The sequence below is a fragment of the Pipistrellus kuhlii genome, unplaced genomic scaffold, assembly GCF_014108245.1.
Source record: "Pipistrellus kuhlii isolate mPipKuh1 unplaced genomic scaffold, mPipKuh1.p scaffold_m20_p_2, whole genome shotgun sequence".
Lineage (NCBI taxonomy): Eukaryota > Metazoa > Chordata > Mammalia > Chiroptera > Vespertilionidae > Pipistrellus > Pipistrellus kuhlii.
The window spans coordinates 103,121,759-103,142,070 of record NW_023425515.1 but is presented as its reverse complement, the minus strand read 5'-3'; the positions used below and the strand labels follow the sequence as shown (position 1 = coordinate 103,142,070).

Here is a 20,312-nt window from a genome sequence, read left to right as displayed (position 1 = left end):
GGAAGACATATGGATGGCCAGATATATGACAAGATACTCAACTTCACTAGCTGTAAGGAAAATGCAAATTATTAGAATGAAATATATATATAAAGCGTAAGAGACTGAAGGACCAGAATGACCTGAATGACGGGTCACTATGATGCACACTGACCACCAGGGGGCAGACGCTCAATGCAGGAGCTGTCCCCTGATGGTCAGTGTGCTTCCACAGCAGGAGCACCGTTCAGCTGACTTACCCATCCCAGCGGCTCATCAGGCTGGTGGCAGCCACTCATTCCCTCAGTATCCTGCAGGCCCAATCTCCAGAGAACAGGCCAGGCAATGACAGGCCAGGCACCAATGGACCAGAGCAACCAGCTTGATTCTGACAGCGCTGCCAGCCTCCTGGAAGTCCTCCTAGGGCACCACAGCCACTTCCCCTTCATAGACGCTCCACAAGGAAGAAACAATATAAAAGTGGCCACCAGGTGGCTCCCGAAAACCAGCATGAATGTCAGCATGATGGATCAGGATCCTGGGCTGGCAAGGGCATCCCAGTCCTCCCCACCCCCTCAGGACTCCACTCATGCACGAATTTGTGCACCGAGCCTCTAGTTATCAATAAGACTAGAAATAACAAGTGTTGGAGAGGATGTGGAGAAAAACGAGCCTTCTGCTGGTGGGAATGCAGACTGGTGCAGCCACTATGGAAAAACAGTATGAGGTTCCTCAAAAACTTCATAATAGAACTACATTATTACCCAGCAACCCTCTTCTGTGTTATCTACCTAAAATAAAGTAAAAACACTTATTCATAAAGATATTGCACCCATATGTTCACTGCAGCATTATTCATGGTGACCAAGACATGGAAATAACTCAAGTGTCCTGCAATGGATGACTGGATAAAGAAGATGTGGTACATACACAATGGAATACTACTTAGCCATAAAAAGATAGAGTACTGCCATTTGAGACAACATGGATGGACCTTGAGAATATTATGCTAAGTGAAATAAGTCGGACAGAAAATGATAAGAACCAAATTATTTCACTCATATGTGGGATATAAAACAAAAAGTGATGAACAAAACAAACAATAGACACAGGCAACAGAATGGTGGCTACCAAAGGGCAAGGGAATAGGGGAGGATGAAGAGGGTAAAGGGGTCAGATATCCCAATACATGGTGACAAAGGGAGACCAGTCTTCAGGTGATGAGCACAGAGATGTCATATAACAAAGCTGTACACCTGAAAATTATACAATGTTATCAACAAACTAGGGGCCCAGTGTACAAATTTGTGCACCTTGAAAGGAACTGCAGGCTGTGAGGCTGTGGTGGGCACAGGGGTGGGATCTCAGCCCATCCTCCGTGCCACCACCCAGCCCTTCCTGATGCGGCCCCCAGTCCCCTCTCTGCCCTCAGCCCCGCTCCTGGTCACTGCCACTGCCACTGCCACTGCCACTGCCACTGCCACTGCCATGTGCTGATGGCTTGGAGCAATTGGGGCCAGCTCCATCAGCAGGTGCAAGCAGCAGCCCCAATCACCCCTCAGGAGCAGGGGGAGATGGAAAAGTCCTGAGAGATGCTCAGGGCCAGCACCCACTGATGGTGCTGAGCAATTGGGGCCACCGCCAGGTGCCAGCAGTGGGTGCAAGCAATGGCTCTGAGTGGTGGCTGTAGCACCAGCAGTGGCAGCAGATGCAAGCATCAGGTAGGACCAAGGCATGTGTGAGCAAAGAATTTTCAGTAACTACCAGAGGCCCACCCTGATAACAGCAACCTGCGCCTTGCCTTGGTTTGGTACCCCTGCTCATCTGCTCCACCATCCTGCTTCAGCCAATGCCTGCCATGTTCCGCATGCGCCCCCTGGTGGTCAGTGCATGTTATAGCGACCAGTTGTTCATTGTTCTGCCATTCGGTCTATTTGCATATTAGGGTTTTATATTTATACTAATTTATACTAATAAAAGAGTAATATACTAATTAGATCGGGAGACCATCTAGAAACCTTCTGGACAAAGCTGGGGGCTTGGCTGGCCCGCAAACCACCCCTAAACAGCCCTCAGCCTCTCTGCCAGGCTGTCCACACCCCCAGCAGGGATCTTTATCCTATGGGGATGTGGCCAGCCTGCAAATAGCCCTCAGCCCCTCCCCCAGGCTGGTCATGCCCCACAGCAGGGACCCTCACCCTGATGGGGGTGTGGCCAGCCTGCAAACAGCACTCAGCCCCTTGCGCAGGCTGGCACAGCCCCCAGTGGGGATCCACCCCAAATGGTGCATGGCTGCCCTGCAAATCACCCCAGGCCCCATCTCTCAAAGGGACCCCCACCCTCATCTGGGACCCTCTTTAGCGCAGACCAGCCAGGCCCCACCCTCTATACTAATAAAAGGGTAATATGCTAATTAGATCAGGAGACCTTCTGGACATCCTCTGGACAAAGCCATCGGGCAGGGCTGAGGCAGAGGTGGTTAGGGACAATCAGGAAGGGAGGGCAGCTGGGGGCGAGCAGGTCGGCAGGTGGGTCAGTTGGGGGTGAGCAGGCTGGCAGTGGGGAGTAGTTGGGAGTGATCAGGCCAGCAGGGGGGTGACAGTTGGGGGCGAGCAGGCCAGCAGAGTAGTTAGGGGCAATCAAACAGGCAGGCAGGTGATCAGTTAGGAGCTAGTGGTACCGGATTGTGAGAAGGATTTCAGACATTCTCCAAGGAGTCCCAGATTGGAGAGGGTGCAGGCTGGGCTAAGGGACAACCCCCTCCCATGCACAAATTTCATGCATCAGGCCACTAGTTTATGGATGTTATCTCAAAAATTTAATTTAAAAAAAAAGAAAAGGAACTCGCTTCTGCCTATCCATCAACAGTTGTATTGGGGAGAAGAAAGAGGGCAGAAGCTCAGGCACGGAAACCTCTGGACAGGACATCCTGTGGCTTCCTGATTGACCCTGAGTCATGTGATCCAGATACTAGGAACGCCTTGCTCAGGGAGAGGTAGGGGAGAGGCTGAGAGCTGAAAGGAACAACACATTTTGACCCCAGAAGCTTTAGCAGCTATTTGAAGGAATGTCCTTGAGAGTAAATCTCTCTCTGTTTAGGCCAATCTTTCCAATATCCTAAAGAGGCAAGACAGAGCTAGAATGATGACAAGAAAGATGTGTTTCCCTGACCAGTGGGGCCTATGCCCCAAGAGGTTACTGGTTCAATTCCCAGTCAGGGCATGTGCCCTGGTTGTGGGCAAGAGGCAGCTACTCCATAATATTTCTTGCTCTCTCTCTCTCTCTCTCTCTCTCTCCCCCTCTCCCTCTCCCTCTCCCTCTCCCTCTCTCTCTCCCTCTTCCTCTCCCTCTCTTTCTCCCTTTCTTTCTCTCTAAAATCAATAAAATCATATTTTTAAAAAATTTAAAATGTGTTTATGGGGCCACCCCTCCTAGGAAGAAGGCTAAGATGTGCAAGAATAGCTTTGCAAATATATTGTAATCAAGGGCCTTTGTGACATCATTTCCTCCTCTTCAGAAGCAATGGAGTTCAGTTGAAGTCCTGGGCTGAACTTCTGTGCAAAGAACAGCCAGTGTGGTCTGGGCCTGGCCTGGGTCAGGTAGAATGAGTGCAAAGAGAGAGACTGCATGTGAACACACACCCACATACCACACACACTACAAACATGCATACAGACACCACATACACAGCCAGACATAACCCAACACACACAGCCTACTACTGTACAGATATACAAACACACATCACCCATCACATACCTACCTCCCCAACACACATACATAGACACCTACTAATGCTGGAGTGATATCCAGCATCTAGAAAGGTTCAGGAATCTGGAGAAGGCACTGCGAAGTAAATTAATAAAAAGACTAGAAATCATAATAATAAAAGGCTAACATGCAAATGGTCATCACACCATGACGCAAAATGACCGATCAGCAGGGTGGGTGGCTTCAGTTCATGCCCCCTGCCCGGCAGGGCTTGATGGGGGTGGGACTGGCTGGATCAGAGTCTCATGCAATTTTGAAGTGCACACATTTGGGTGGAGACTTAACTCTGGGTCTCATGGAGGTAGATTTTCATATACATTTTACTAATTTTCTTTCATCTCTGACACTTCTATTATACAGAACAGGCAAATAGCAATATTAAAATCTTTGCTCTAATTCCCTTTTAATATGCAGGAATTTCATGCACTGGGCCACTAGTATAATACAAATTTGCAATCCATGGGGTAGCCAGAGGAGGGCTTAGCTTCAGTAACAAGTTCTCTGAGTCTCTGGACCTCTTGCTCTTTATTAGCACAAATTGTCCTAAAGCAAAGCAAATATGCATATCAAAGGTAAGGTTTAATATACAGTAGGCATTGTCAGTTTTGGGGGAACTGTCTTGGCTGTTCAGGTTTTTGGCCAGCAGGAGGCAATAACATTAAATTGAAATGCCCTCAGTTGTCTGGTAACAGGCAACAATATTTGCAGATCTTCAGGTTTGGGGAAATGCCTTCAGCATTCCAGTAGACAATAATATGTATTCAGCCCTGATGAAGCCTCAAGGTTCACAAATCTTTTGATGAACTTCTGGCATTTATGACTGCTGGATTTAGCCTCCAACAACCTTCACACTATATACACCACACATGCACACAGATACTGCACAGGCACAGAGACATATAATACACACTGCACACATATGCAAAAGGCAAGTGTGTACAGAGGTGCTATGCTCCAAAGGGTTTCCCGAAGACTTGGTCTGTGCATGGGAACCAGGACAGTTCCCCTTTAGACAAACTATGGCCTACAGCAAATAAGGCAGCATTCTCATAAGCAATGAAATAGCAGTTTGTTTGTTTTTACCAAAAATGGACTGTATGGGTCACATTGTGCACAACCTTATTTAATGCTCAAAACTCTAAAGTGCTGGTCTCCCCTTCTAGACTGACCCAGAGTTAGTGCCAAGGCAGAGCCAGGAGTGAGCTGGGGCCTCTGCAGTCCTTCGCCTGCACTGACCCGACCTAGCAGGCCCCAAGGGTCCTGAGGGTGCAGAGACCAAATAGCAGGAATGGGCTCATGGAAGCTGTTCTCCTTTAGCAGGAATGGGATCATGGACCTCACACCCACTTGTGAGAAAGGGGCTGTGGGCAGTCCACTATCACCTGGAGAGTCCATTCGGTCTACATGCAGGTAAAGGCAGAAGAGGACGATGCAGAGAGGATGACAAGCTTCCCTGTGTATTTTCACTGATCAGCCCCTAGCTACCCAGCATGGAGATGGACGCCGGGCACACTGTGAGCCTGCAATGTCTTCCTTCACAGGGCCAATGCAGGCACAAAACATTTGTGCTAACCATCTGCAGCATTCCTCAGGGTCACCCCATCCCTGTGCGCATGGATACGGGCACCAGGCCCATGTCGGAGTTCCTCTTTATCACAGGCTCACTCCTGGAGCAGTGGGTCTGGCACACAGCAGTACCTGGCCTGAGCTGAGCAACAGCGCAGAGGGAACAGCAGAAGGAATCCTTGCCTGCTTTAAACTTTCTCATTTTATCCTTTTCTGAGTTGGCTCTGCACATCCTACTTGTCATTAAGTGGTTCTAAATTTTCATTTCAGGCTTTCTAATTGAATGCTTTGTCCTAGCTGTACATGCTCATTTGTCAGCATTTTAATCAATCAATAAATGAGCCCAAAGCACAGCACATCCTTCACCTGCGGCTAACAAGAGCAGAGAGGTCAAGAAAAGATTGCTAGAGGATTCACTTTTACCCCCCAATTATTTAGACCATTCCAGATAGAAACAGTGTTTAGATTCCTTGAGTACAGGGCAAAAGAAGCACCTTGTAACTCAAGGTTTTCTGCAAGCTCCCATGAGGGAAATTTAGGAAATGAAGGGCAACTTAACACTGTAGTGAATTTCAGAGCTTCCCTCAGGGTGGCCTTGCAGGCAATCTCTCAAGTGTGTGGAGGATCTCATGTGGCAAGCACCATTCCTGCACATGCAGACACAGCGGTGACTGTTCTACGGTTCCTCCACTTTAGTGGCCAATGAGACAATAACAAGAAATACAAATAAGATACAGAGAAGGCTTAATGGTAAGAAGTCCTCTGGAAAATCTCAAGGGGAAAGAAACAGGAAGTATTTGGGGAAGGCAGAGCTATAATTTTAAGTTGAGCGATCATGGAAGGCCCCACTGAGAAGAAGATGTGGTGGGAGGAGGGTGTTCAAGGCAAGGAACAGCATGTGCAAATGTCTTGAGGTGGGAGCCTGCCCAGGGAGTTGCAGCAGGGAGAGTGGCGTGGTCAGGGGAGAAGCGGCAGAAGAGGCACTGGGTGTGGGGTGGGTGGTGCAGGCCCTCACCGGTCATTTCACAGGCTCTGGCTTTTTCTCTGACTATGATGGTAGGCATAAGGGGATGGGTTTGAGTCTAGGACTGGCATCATCTGACTTCTGTTTTAACAGAATCGCTCTGGCCACTGTGCAGAAATACACACAGAGATAAGGGAAGAAGTAGGAAAGAGTTGGGAGGCAGCTCCATCATCCAGGGAAGAGGAGGTAGAGCTGAGGGTGTTTTGTGGGGAGAGCTGACAGGCTGTTCCAATACAGGATAAGGGACAGGAGGGACCTGGTGTGCCTGCACAGCCACCGACCTTCACGGTGGCCTGTCTCAGGTAGAAAGAGGGAGGGAGAGCTGGCACTGGATCGCAGGACTGGACTGTGAGGAGCACCTAACGGCCTTGCTCACCACATAGGCTCCACCAGGCCTGGCACAGTGCAGGTGGCCAAGGTCAAAGTGGGGCTCATCGCCCTGACAGAAAGGGACCTGCACATCTCCTGCTCAGCCTATTCTCAGAAACTGCCCACGGAAGACCCTCTTTCTAAGATCCATAGGCCACAGGGTCTGGGGCAGCCACCAGGCCTCTACTGACAATGCAGAAACCTGGCCAGGTATGAGACCCACATGGGCAGTTTTCCTGCCACCTTCACTTTGCCCTCACACAGCCCCGTCTGTGGGAAAATGGCTAAGATTGGGCATGCCCTGCCCTCTCACTGCCTTTCTTCTTTCCTCCTCTCCATCTACGGTATTTGGTAACTTCTTTACACTGGCTTCCAACTTCTCATACCTTCCGTCTTTCCTGATGTTGCCCCAACACCCTGCACATTTCTTCCCGCCCTCCTCAGGATCAGGTGTGATGATGGGGACAGTCCATCTCTATTCAGAGGAGGACACCCCTGCTGGACATCTTGTCACAGTACGGCACAAGCCGGTGTGGCGGTTAGCTCAGGGGACACCTGGAGGCCTGGGGTAGGGGTGACTGTGCTGGGTGAGGGCAGGTTCAGATGCCTGCTCTCTAGGTTCTGATCACCCAGGTGGCAGAATCTCACCTCTTCACTTTTTGTGGGCTTTCTTTCAACTGCCTTAGCAAAGGGTATCCACAAAGAAGGCAAGCAGAAATTTGTCTTTTCTATTATTCACAGCATTTATAGTAATAACAATAAACATAATGAAAATGGGACAGATGAACAACAAACTCCTCCAGGGAAATCAGCTCCTGGGAGACATTTCCTGACCACCCGCTCCTTGCAGATGCCATCTACACTCCTCTTTCTCGTTCTCCACGGCTCACACTCTGCTTGGCACTTATGACTGCGTCAGACAAGTATTCGGGTGTTTACATCTTAACTGACTCTCCCACCTGGACCAGAAGTTCCTCGAGAGAGACTCTAATTCGCAGGCCCATCACTATGCACTCAGGACTGGCCTCATGCCTGGTGTGCGGTAGGTGAGTGCATATGAATGAGGGAGGAAGTGGGTGAATGGCTGGATCCCAGGCCTAGGCCATCCACACTGCAGCTTAATATAATAAGCATTCAATAAATATTTAGCTAAAATAACAAATGAGAAAATGCTGTATTCACTACCAAGCACACTCCTTTTCTCCCCCTCCCTCCTTGCTAAGTTCTTCCCACTTCTAAGCACAACTATGTCTGGGCACTGTGTCTGTTTCCAGGGTAGCCAACTCCTCCAGCAGGGCCCTTCCCTCAGAGCAGCCCTCCCGTGAGCTGCGAAGCCCATGTCCACTGGGCATGGACCACAGGGGCTGTCCTGCCTTCTTCCCAACCGAGTCCCAGGCCACACAGTAGGTGCTCAAACATTTGACAATCAGGTAAAGGATGCAAGGAGGGTTCTAATAACAGTTCTTCATCCAGACAGAGCACCTGTCTTTGGAAAAGCTCTCCAATGACTGGAGCAAAATCTGCCAATAAACTGTATCTGACCCCCTCTCTCATGGAGGCCTGAAGAATGATCACAAACCACATACATTTCCCTCTTTGTGGAACAGGAGGAAGAATACAGGGTCACTTTTTAGTAGAGAAAAGACTATGACAAGGAGGGACATGAGGTTGACAAGGAGCTGCCAGACACTGGGTGCAGGCAGGCAGCTGCTGGAGGATGTGAAGGAAGGCGGGGGCCATGGTAAAGAATCGGGCTACTCTAGCCACAGCCCTTTTGCTTGTTCCCTGGGCCACGCTGCTGCTTCCCCTGACTCTCTGTTCTGAACATAGATGCAAGTATTCTGCCCAGATGTGAGCAAGGGAGTGCTTTGTTGTTTTTTCTCATTCTGTGCAGGTGGATTTAGGAAGGGCTGGTTGCCAAGCAGGAATAATAAGGAAGGACACTTATTGTTTGGTACAACTCACTTCCACTGAGAGAGTCACTGGCCCAAGAACAAGTAAATGAGTCTGGGAAATTGGGTTTTAATTTGAGAAAGGGGTTTCCCAGGTCACCATGGTCTTCATGCCCTTCGTCTTCGAGTGGCCAGTGGGCTTGGTGAGCTGACTTCCACTAGGGCAGAGGGGCTGACAGTGCGGGTGAGGTGAGGGAGAGCTGTCCTTCACTCCTTTCTGTTGGCCAGGCCTCTCACCTTTCCGGTGGCCTGGATGGTCAGCGGCTGACAATACTCTGAATGCCCAGGTCAGTCAAGAAAAGCAGGGAGGGCAGCAGCCTCCAGCTGGGTGCTGGTGGCCTCTGACCATGAGCACATGCTGTGAGGTGAGCTCTGTGGACCTTTGTCTTTGCACTGCAGTACTGGGTATTTTTTAAAGAAGACTGTGTACACCCCTTCCCTATGGTGCCAACCCTGAGACAGCACAAATGAAGTTTTGTGCACTGGTCTTTTCACTTAATGCTCTGTTCGGCTTTAACATTTTTACTTCATTGAATGTTTTAAAATGGATATTTAATAGCTGTAATGTCATGACAAATATTTCCCATAATTTACGTAACTATTTACCTATTAGGAATTTACAGTTTCCCCCCTCCCCCAGTTTTTCTCTATTTTAAAGAAAATTTTATCCCATTGTTTAAAGATGCATTTCTTAATTTCTACTTTGGACATTTTTCTCATTTATCATCTTTGTTCTTTCCCTTTTGCCAATGTTTTATCCTTGCCTGGAAGAGCTGTTTTGTTGAGATGGCATGTAGAGGGAAGACACACCTGCCTGCTTTATGTGAGGTCTGTGACGTTTACTAGATTGTGTCAACCCCTCAGTTACAGGCAGGAAGGCTGGGCTTGCACTGGGCATAGCACAGGGAAGTGGGTAGAGAGAGAAGGCTGCACCACAGCATGTCCTACAGGCCCCTTGCTTTGCAGCAAAGCTCTGAAATGCAGTGTTGGTCAGACCTCCTGGATTCCCCACTAAGATGCACCTTTGTAGCCTGTAGTGGAGCCAAGTCTTCTGCTTGCTCCGTGGCAGCAGCCATTTCTGTTGGGATTTATGTATCTTCTATGTAACTTGAAACTTTGTAACCTGGGCTGGCCAGGGTGTGTGGAAAGTTTGGCTTCCTCCATTGCCAGGGCAACCCTAGCCTCCTGCTCTTTCCAGCTCTGTGGCTGCTGCCATTTCTGTTTGGGTTTATGTATCTTCTATAATTGAAACTTTGTAGCTTTGAGTGGAGGCCTAGGCAGCAAGGGCAGGCGGAAAGCTTGGTTTCCTCCATTGCCTGGGAAATCCAAGCCACCCTCCTACTCTCTGTGGCCAAAGTCATCTTGGTTGGGCTTATTTGCATATTTGCTCCTGATTGGCTGGTGGGCGTGGCTTTTGGGTGTGGCTAGTGGGTGTAGTGGAGTGGTGGTTGATTTGCATATTATTATTTTATTAGATAGGACTAAAGGCATGGTGCATGAAATTCATGCATTGGGGGGTTCCCTCAGCCCAGCTGGCACACTTTCCAATCTGGGACTGCTGGTTCCTAACTGCTCATCTGCATGCCTGATCACCCAATTGACTCCCCTTGCCAGCCTGATCACACCTAACTTCCCCTGCTGCCGCCTTTCACCCCCAACTGCCACCCCCACTGGACCGGTCACCCCTCACTGCCCCCTCTACCTGCTTGGTCACCCATCATGGCCCCCTCTGCTGACCTGGTCACCCCCAACTGCCCCCATGCTGGCTTGGTTTCCCCTCACTATCCCTCCCCCATAGACCTGGTCGCCCACACAGCCTGCTGTTTAGTCATTTGGTCATCCCTCACAAACCCCCTGCCAGCCTGGTCACCTCACGCAGCCTGCTGTTCAGTCGTTACTGTTGGGGCATCCTGACCAATTTGCATATTACCCTTTTATTAGTATAGATATTTACACATTTGACATTTTGTGTTCTGAGAGAAGTAATGTTTTTAATTGGAAGAAAAGATTTTTAAACATGCACAATTTTCATACTGAAGAGACATCCAACATGGCCCATCTCCTGGAAGCTCCTCTGCAGACCTGAGATGCCATTTGAGGCTGATGACCTTGCCAAGGTTAAGACCCCGCACTCTGAAGTCTATGGGTGAATCCAGAGCCAAGGAGAAGCTTAAGAGCAAAGGGAGCCTGGTAGGGGTAGGTGGGCACTATGTCCTCAAATCCCTCCCAACTTCTCAGCATGAAGGTACTGCCTGAGATCAGCAGATCCCAGGGACAGCAGGGCCCTCCAAGAGCCCAGCCAGGGTGAAGTGGCGCTCCCCTGAAGCCCCACCCTCGCATCCACCACAGGCCCTGCACTCCAGGCAGCCCTGGCAATGAAGCAGCATCCCCACTCCCTCTTTGGGCAACAGGCTTTGTCCCACCAAAGTGAGAGGCAGCTGCAGGCAGATCATGACAAATCAAAACAACTTTCCTTCCCATAGCACAATGCAAAAAATAGAAATTTCTTGTTTCTTTTTTTCTCCTGACAGCCTTCTGTTGTTGCTTTTCTGGCATTTCTCCACAGTATCTTGATAGCATTTTCCCCATCCAACTCAGGAGAATAAGGTTCTCTAATTAGGCTCCATCTGACCCATTCAGCAACCACTTCTGAACACTTCCCAGGTCAAGGAAATTATGGGCTCCCTTGGGAACCAAATGAGCACGTGAGAAGGTGGGACTCAGAGTGGCTCCAGCAGCATGGTCGTCCACTGGGCACCTGCTCTGCACCCAGCACTCTGCTAACTCTCCAGGGAAATCAAAACAGAGGAAGTAGCCAAACACACGGTCCCAATTTTCAACAAATGTACCATCTGGCAAAAGAAGCAGAAGATGCATATATAAAGAATAAAAAGAATATTTAAGCTCTAAACCAGATGGAAAAGGCATTTCATATAGTTGTTACAGGCTGCACTGTCTTGAGGCATCTGATGGCTGGCCTGCAGTCACATGCATGAGTGCAGCGGCACCTGCCTACAGTCTGCTCACTTGCTCCCAAAGCCAGAGATGCAATAGGTAGGGAGGCAGAGGGCTTCAAGGAGGAGTGAGGACTTGAGGTGATTTAGAAAAATAATAGGCTATGGGGAGGTAAAAAGAACTTTCAGCCAGAGGACTATCCTAGGTATGAAATCTCAGTATTTTATGCTTGCATACACTCATGTCTTCTCCCATTCAACTAGCATAATAAACATTGACTGTGTGCCAAGGAGCAGTTCATCAGATTACCAGAAACAGAAGTTCTCACCTTGCCCTCCTCATTTCTTATTATTGCCAAAGAGAATAAAAAAAGAGGGGGGGGGAAGGGGGATGAGTTCCAAAAGCCTGAAGGAGACAAAGAATATGTCTGTCTTACCCAGAACCAGGCAATACTGGCCATCTACATCCATGGCACTTGGAGTGTGGTCCACAGACCTGTAGCTCTGGTGACTCCCAGGAGTCCCATTGGACCTCTAGAAGCAGACTGCATTTTAACAAGATCCCCCAGTGGTCGTCTAGCATCTTAAAAATTAGAAGCACTGAACCGAGTGAAAGAGCCACAAAGGCTTAGAACCCAATAGTTACAAGCAGAGCTGAAAGGAACCCCAGAGATCATCTAGCTCAACCCAACCATGTGCTAGATGAAGAAAGGTCTGAAAAAGGTAACTAGATAACTGGATTTCCAGTTTTAAGATTTCATTGTCACTTAGATTTAGGCCACATGAAGCCACAACACCCAAGCTACCCAGACAAGAAAACCACAGAAGGGATGAAAATCATAGAGTTTCCCATGTGCCCAAAACCAAAGACAAGGCCATTTATTGTAAGTGCAAGATCATGGCAAATGCCACTCCATGATTCCTTAACTACTGCGACCTTCCACAGAGTCTTCTGTTCCCAATGGTACTTCCTATATGGTTGTAGACTCATTTCTTGTTGAACTGAGAACACATAATCAAGAAAGTATAAACTCATGTACAAACCACAAGTTCTCTACAGTATAGTACATACTGAATTGGTTGTCTTTAAGATACCTTTGTGTTGAAGCAAATAATTTGAAATCTTACACCAGTTCTGAATAAGTAATGAGAAGAATCATCCCAGCCACTTGGAGAGAATGTGGCGTCAACACCATGTGTACACAGCACAGGCATTCAAGACAAGTGGCAGCAGACAAAGGGCTCTGTTTTGCAGAGACAGAGGAAGCAGAGATAGTTAATCATTTTATTTGCACTTGACAGCTTAGAAAATTCCAGTTTGGCTTTATGAAAGCAGCTTCTCCATTATAATTTAATACCCATTCCAAGAACAGTTGACAAACGAATGTGAGTGCGCAGCACAGTGCCACTTTATTTGTGCCAAAACAATTGTTTTATGTCCTTGGTAAGCCCACAAATAACTGTCAGTTTATTCATAGCTGTGATTTGGCGTCAAGACCCTAGTCCCACTTTCTTTACCTTCATCAGGCTTTCTACCACACGGGCATGCAGATTTCTAGAGCTACCAAGTAAGAAAGTGATGTCAGTCATCCTGTGGTAGCTCTATAGACATCTGCCATCTCATCCCGTGTCCTCCGTCATGACACAGACAAGGACCAGGAACAGCAGTCTTCTGGGCTCCTGGCAAGATTACATGAGGGAAACAAAAATGGTAAGTCAACCTCCTTTGGTGACAATCCTTTGTTGGCAGAACTCCCAGTATGCTGTCAGGACTCACAGACCAGCCCTCGACAGGGTGGAGATGACATTAGGCCTCCATGACAAAGATCCCATTTTGGGAGGTCACCTGGGTGCCTGATAATGTAGGGAGGAAGAGTTTCTTTAATGACATCTCTGCAGGCTGCTCCGATTTTCTGACTTCATCCTATCTGAACAACTGGTGTGGTCACGTTGAAATGACTCCCTTGTGAACTGGTCTTAGACTATCATATCTGTGAGTGTTCACAAACCCTAACATGTTAAAGTTGAGGCAACGGAGCTATGCCAAACCTCTCCTAATCCTAGCTGTTCTGACTTTTAACTTCCTTTTCTTATGAGACCCAAGATTTGGATTCTTTTATCTTTTCTGAATGGTTGCCATGGAGGGATGTCTAGGTTTCCCAGAAGCAGAAGTTCAAAGTGTTTTCTTGGTAGCCTCATCTTTGGGCAAACAAGATAGGTCAGGGGCATGAGACTGAGGTGAAGGTAGTGACTAGTATGCTATAATGGAGTCATTCAGACAGCAGCGGCAAGCAGCCACTGCAATGCCCCCACCAAAAGGACCCATTCTTTTGGTTTGGTAGGTTTACCAAGCAGATCCTGGAAGAAGAGAGATGGGTCAGTCAACTTGGTAACTGAGGAGAGTCTGCAAAAAGGAAAATACCAAGTGTACAAATTCATCATGGGCAGCACAGTGCCCTACAACTAGTACCCTGAGCCCAGAGGGGAACCAGAGAAAGAGATTCGCAGCACTCCGGGAGAAGCAGCCATGCAAGGGCCTGCGATCTCCGTGGAGGGAGCAGTGAAGGTAAATATCCTGCTCTGTGCTTCTTCCGCTGGCACCTGCTTCTGAGGGGCCAATCTGACCACACATCTCAGACATGGTCCAGTCAGCTCAGCCTCCCGGGCATGCACAGGACCAAGGGGAGAGTGGCTCTGCAGGGCCACGTGGAAACTGCTTGGTGCTCTCAGAGACTCCTGGGCAGCCTTGAGATGCCTGCGCATTGCAAAGAATGAAATTTTCACGTTCTTGACAAGCCTTCTACTCACCGCTGTGGTTTGGAAGGGCGCATTTTCCAGTGTGCCTGCATGGGTGGGCCTGAACTGCTTGGTAATGCAATCAGATGCAGACCACCACTGCCACAGCCCTTAAGACACGTGGCTCAGAAGCTGGGAAACCTCAGACTGGAAGGTAGACTATGCCTCTCCCGTGTTCCACACCCACCCTGTTGGTCTTGCCATGAACGCAGTTCTGCAGGGAAACATAGATTTCACCGTCATCAGTGAAAGCACAGTTGAAGGTTTTCTGTCAAGTGAATTTGTGCTGACACTACCTCCTGGGTTTTAGGATGAATGGCCTTGGGCAGTACTCCCTGCCCACACTAATCGACGGCCTGTTCCATGCAGGACTGTAGTGCACTAGCCTGTGTGCAGTGCCCAGGCCCTGAGGGCCCTCAGGGCGTGGCGCTGAGACAAAGCCTAGTTCTGCACGGCCTCTAGGGCCTCATCCCAGCCCCAGGCTGGCCCTTGAGAAAGCACAGACTCCGCCAGGGTTTTGTTCATTCACCGGCTCCGCTCAGTGATAGTAACCTATCGCCCACAAGATCCCTGCGAGAGGAAAGATGGTGCACAACAGCGGTAATCATCACAGGACACCTCAAGGCCCAGCCCCTCGCTGCCAGGCTTCCTGTTTGGCTTGCATTCTCCTCTGGCTCTGGGGGCTGTGGTTCAGCATGGCCAGGCAGGGCAATCAAAAACATCCCCAATCACATGTCATAGGCATCACAACTAAACCTATGTCTCACGCACATTTCCTCTCCCATCAGCTTGCAGATATGTCCCATCCTTTTGCCCATCCTTTTCGATAAGAACTGAAAGTGAAATAAAATACTAGGACAGAGTTACTGTGCAATTCCCCAGCTCTGACCACCACATACTTTTCCTTTCTGCCCCTGAATAACACAAGATAACCACCTTTCAGTGGCAGAAACATCATTTTATTCATAAGCATGCAGTCAGATTTTTACCAAGACCTTACTTAAATATCACAGCTTATCCCAGGCAAACTCTCTTGCTGGCTGCAGAACCTGAGAACCCAGAACAGGAAAGAGAGAATCTGGGCAGGCAAGGGAAAAGGGAGATAGGACACAACAGAAGATACACAGAGTTGCTTGGGCAACAGGGAAGAGCTCAGGGCTCCAAGCCACACCGCAGCCTGGTCTCCACGGCTGAGTGTGCAGCTGGCAAGGCCAGGACGAGGAAGGAAACCCTCTGTAACCCCCAGACAAGCACTGCTTGATCTCTATGGCGCCGGCTTTCTCATACTGAACCAGGGTACTTGTCTCGTGCAAAAACAAGCTCCCAGAAGCCTGAGTGCAGCCTTTGTCACACAGAATCTCAGAAAGAGATGAGGGCCCGGAGCAGGTGCAGGTGCCGCATAACGAAGAAAGGGCAGGGCAGGAACAAGGCTCACCCCACCCTTGTTCTCCCTCAGCCTGGAGTCCGGGGCATGCGTGCACTTCCGTGTGCTAACACAGGGCAACACAGAAACGCCTCAGGACAGTCAGGGGTCCACACTGTGAGTCTAATTAACACAAAACATTTGGTACCATTGCCCTGGAAAGGCGCTTTGCCAGATGTTAACACTTGAGATTACAGCTGCCCTCCAGAGTGCTCAGGCGGCTCAGCTCCACAAGGATGGCACGCCCAGCACATGCCTGGTGGCAAATGCCTGGCACACAGGGCTCTTTTAGGGCTGGTGGTGGATGATGAGCTGTTTCTTTGTTGCACTTTTTTTTTCCCAACAACAATGAGATAGATGCAACCTGGCTGCAGGGTGACAGTACCTAGTCCCACAGCATGAGCTGCATGTCCTGGAGGAGGCAGCTGTTTCCTACCTGAAGTTCACTTTTAATGTTGTGAGACCCGAATGTCTTCCATGGCTTTCCCAAACACAGTCTTTAGGAAAGCAGTTCTTATAAATCCCCTCTATTCAGGAGCAGCATCCTACCTGGTCCTCAGGTCATTTAAACACCACACACACACACACACACACACACACACACACACACACAAACACACACACACACAGCTCTCTAGCTCGCTCTTTCCTCTCTCCTCTCCATGTAAACGTCCCAACCACCCAGCGGAGCTGCTCTCTCGGATCCACAATGAATGGCTCTGCCAGGCTGGCCTCAATAATACAATTTGGCCCATAAATTGGCAGTGTCTCCACACGCTTATAGATGCCAAAAATGCCCTGTTCAGAAGCCCTGAAAAGCACAAGAAAAAGAGCTGTATTGTATGCTGGTGTAAAAAAGGAAGAATCGGGAGCCTGTTTAGCATTCTAAAGTCCTAAAACCTCCTTTTCCTTCAGCAAAAATGTCTCTAGTGCCCTCCCTGAAGGTGGACAGCATGAAGACCAGACTGGGGCAGTGATGGGAGGGGCACTCCTGCTTTTTCCAGGCCCACCTCCCACCCCACTCCCCAGAAGGCAACTCACGTCCCCTCTTCCTGGGTCCCTCTGAGCACTGGACGATGCATGCAGGACACCCCCTTGCAGCTGCTCTCCAACAGCGCCAACTGCTAGAAAATAGTAGAAATTTGCTCCACAACCACCCCCCTTTGCCACATCACCTATCTAACCTGAAGAAGCAACCCCAGTCTGACTGGTGTCTCCTCTGTGGGTAACTCAGACTCCATTTCAGCTGGTGAGGTGAGGCCTCTGAGGGGCCCTGTAGTTGGAGAAGGGGCTCCACTCTCTTCAGAGGCAGGAGTCCAAGGAGGCCTCATCGAGGAGGTGATCTTGAATAAAGAGCTTTCCAGATGGAGGGAAGGCCAAGGCCCAGTTCTGAAGTGGAGCAAGTGGGGCCATGGCCCCAGGCATCTCTGTGGAAACCACGTGTTTCCACTTAGCCTTCAGAATGATCATCCTACTGCCCTCAACGCTGCTGTCTGTGAACCCAGCCTTGGGCCAAGCCTTGACTTAACTTCTGTCTGTGAACACAGCTCTGTGTTATCCTCATTCAGCCCCTGCACCGAAGCTACCCTTTCTTACACATGAGGAACCCAGAGCTGCACAAACACACCCAACACTTACCTCAGATATACCATGTCTCCACACACCTTCCTTTAGGCCTGACTGACTCCTCCCATTGGTTCAGGACCCCCTGAATCTGCTTCACCACTTCCATCTATGGGACCCTATGCAAATTAAAGGATAAAGCTCTGGACCCTATAAAGCCCAGAGCTTTATCCTGCCTTTGCAATAAGGATAACACCATCTATTTGCAAAGCTGTGTTATATTCAGTAATGGACACAGCACAGCCAACCACACAGTAGGTGCTCCATAAATGGAGAGAAATGAGGTCTTTGTCAAAACAAAATCAGCAATACTCTTAAATCATGATTCATTGGGGTAAACCTTATTCCAGTGCATCCAGATGCATCTAAATAGCAGAAAAGTTGTGTAATCACCCAACTTGTCTATTGGTGTTTTTGACATTGGAAACTCCTTACTTAATACTTCCAAGGACTGAACTTGGATGCCTGTATTTCTCTCCTACCGGGGCTGGTAGAGCACTATCACCCAAGTGAAGCCAAAATCTCAACAGTCCCCAGGGATTCCAAGACACTCCCTTCTCCAGTGCTCACTGTCCACCAGGCTGGGTCTCTGATGACCCTCCACTCCCACCCAGTGGAGAGTGGAGGCAATGGACCCAGGGCAGCAGTGGGCAGAAAGGGTGCTGTGCAGCCTGTAGAACCCCAGGCAGGTCCTCCCCACTTCTTGGGCCTCTGTTTCCTGATGTGTAAACTGAGGAGTTAAACTGAGAGGCCTCTGGGCCCCATCCCAGGGCTAACATGCTAGGATTTTATGTTAACTCCTCGAGACCAGTTTTCTGTGTTTCATGTGGCTTTTATCTTTCATTGTTGCAGATCATTCAAGGTATCTGGGTGCCCAAGCTGTTTATGACTCTGAGCACTGCAACAAGAAGGAACCCCTAAAAAGCACATGAAAAAGAGCTGTGTTGTATTCTGGTATAAAAAGAGAAAGAAGAAAGGGGGAGCCTGTTTAGCATTCTTTAGTCCCAAATCTGTCACTCCTATCCCAAAGCAGCACAGCCCAAGAGAATCTATGGCCTTGGGAATAGTTGTCCCAGTGTGCCCTCATTTTCTGTGCCCTCTCACTCATCAGCCGCCAGTGGCCCCCATGGGCCCACACCCTAATTTTCACAAGCCCTGCCAGTACCCCACACTACTTTTATACAATCCCTAACCCTTCCCCTCAAAAGCAATCCTCCCCCGCCCGCTTCTCATTGGGCCTGGTTCTAAGCTGTCTTAGCTTAAAATTAATCTCAGGAACCAAAAAGTGGGTGGGCAAGCTGGTCAATGTCTGTGATGGTTTGAAATCATTGATATCAAGGGTGCTGCGCTTCAAAGGAAACATAAGCTGATGAGAATTGCCAAAGTGGGAGATCCCAATGATAGAATTTCAAAAGGAAAGGACATTTCTGGGAAAAGGTGAGGGCCTGCTAAAGGAATGTATCCTATTTTCTTGAGGTCCCACCCAATAGGCAACTGTGTGTGCTGCTCACGCCACCCCTGATCTTGCAGAATGTCAGTGTGTGGAAAGGGCATGGTGGTGACTTCCCTTTGGAGGTGGGAAAGACTCTGAAGGCAGGCCAAGGCGAGCAGTGATGCCACTTCCTTTGGGATCCCCCAGCTGCAGGTTTCACCGCTCACTGGCCACTAAGACCCTGTCACGGTTGTCAGCTTTGAATCAGCAGTGGAGGTGGTGGAAAGGGTTGGAACTCAGTCACCTCCTTCAGAAGTGAACAAATCTCTTAGCAAGCTAGTTAGTAGAGAACATTTAAGCCTCTTCCCAAAATGAACATGTGGCAGCTGGATCACAGATCTTAGTCTGCCTCTTAAGGCTACATGGATGATTTTCTAGGCAATGTTTTTGTCATAAAATTATTTGCCAGAATAGTCACATCCGGGTAAAAAAAATCACCTCAAAGTCAAGCACACCTCGCCAACTCTGGGATGAAGAAGCCTACAAGCCAGAAAACACTGGCCTCCTTTTCTTTATTGCAGTGTGTGCACATTCAGACAGCGCCTGGGTGGACTGCTCAGTGCAAGCTCCTCCCCCTGCTTCTTGACTTGGGTTCAGCCTTGTGATTGGCATTGCCAGTGGGATTCTGGTGGATAAGACACAGGCAAAGGCTTGAAAAGTGTTTGAGTTGGCATAGGTAGGCTTGCTTTGCAAGGTCCTGATTCTGTCCTGAGAACATTTTTCAGGAGGCTGCTTGTCTGGAGAGGGCAGAAGTCAAATGCAGCAGACCTGGACCTAACCATAGCTTGGAACCAAGACAGGCACATGTCAGCCAAAACTCACCAGTGTGAGTGAGCAGTAAATGCTCACTGTTGTGTGCTGCAAGCTCTTGGAATGGCAGCATTGTTGGGGCACTGGCTGACAAATAGTGTCCCACATTCCTGTAATCACATGGCTAGCCTTCCCCACTGTCAAATCTATGTGCCTCATTGTCCACCTTTGTTCCTTGAGTTTATCTTATTTATTTTAGTAGAGCAGAGAGCACTGAGCAGCAGGTAGAGGCAGAAACGCCCTATTCACTCAGAAGCGTCAATCTTTTTACAGACAGAAAAGCCCCAACCAGCAGCTCCTGGACCCTCAGCGGTCACGGGCACGAATCCAGGGTGGCTGAATCAACTGCCTGCCAGTACTGTGTCCTGCATGGGCTGGAAGACACCCCTCCCTTCCCCCCTCCAACCCAGACAAAACAGGTCAGGTGGATTACTGAAGCAGCTACTAGCAAAAGAAATACCTTTGTAATCCATTTTTCTGAGGAAAGAGTCTAAGTATTCTGGCCACTGTTTCTCCACTTTTCAGATGTAAGATTGTCAGGCAAAGGAAGAAT

At 49.0% G+C, this 20,312-nt stretch overlaps 1 protein-coding gene and 1 long non-coding RNA gene across 6 annotated transcripts in view; one reads left to right on the top strand and one right to left on the bottom strand.

The window, feature by feature from the left end:
- SH3RF3 (SH3 domain containing ring finger 3) overlaps positions 1 to 20,312 on the bottom strand; it is a 215,440-nt gene that overhangs the window by 102,852 nt on the left and 92,276 nt on the right. The gene's annotated exons all lie outside the window — the stretch shown is intronic.
- Positions 4,240 to 19,249, top strand: LOC123652664. Of its 2 annotated transcripts, none has more exons than XR_006742120.1 (3): positions 4,240 to 4,435; positions 13,275 to 13,282; positions 19,239 to 19,249. It is a non-coding gene; the product is annotated as an uncharacterized LOC123652664 (long non-coding RNA). The 2 variants fall into 2 exon arrangements; XR_006742119.1 differs by lacking the exon at positions 19,239 to 19,249 and adding an exon at positions 18,310 to 18,319.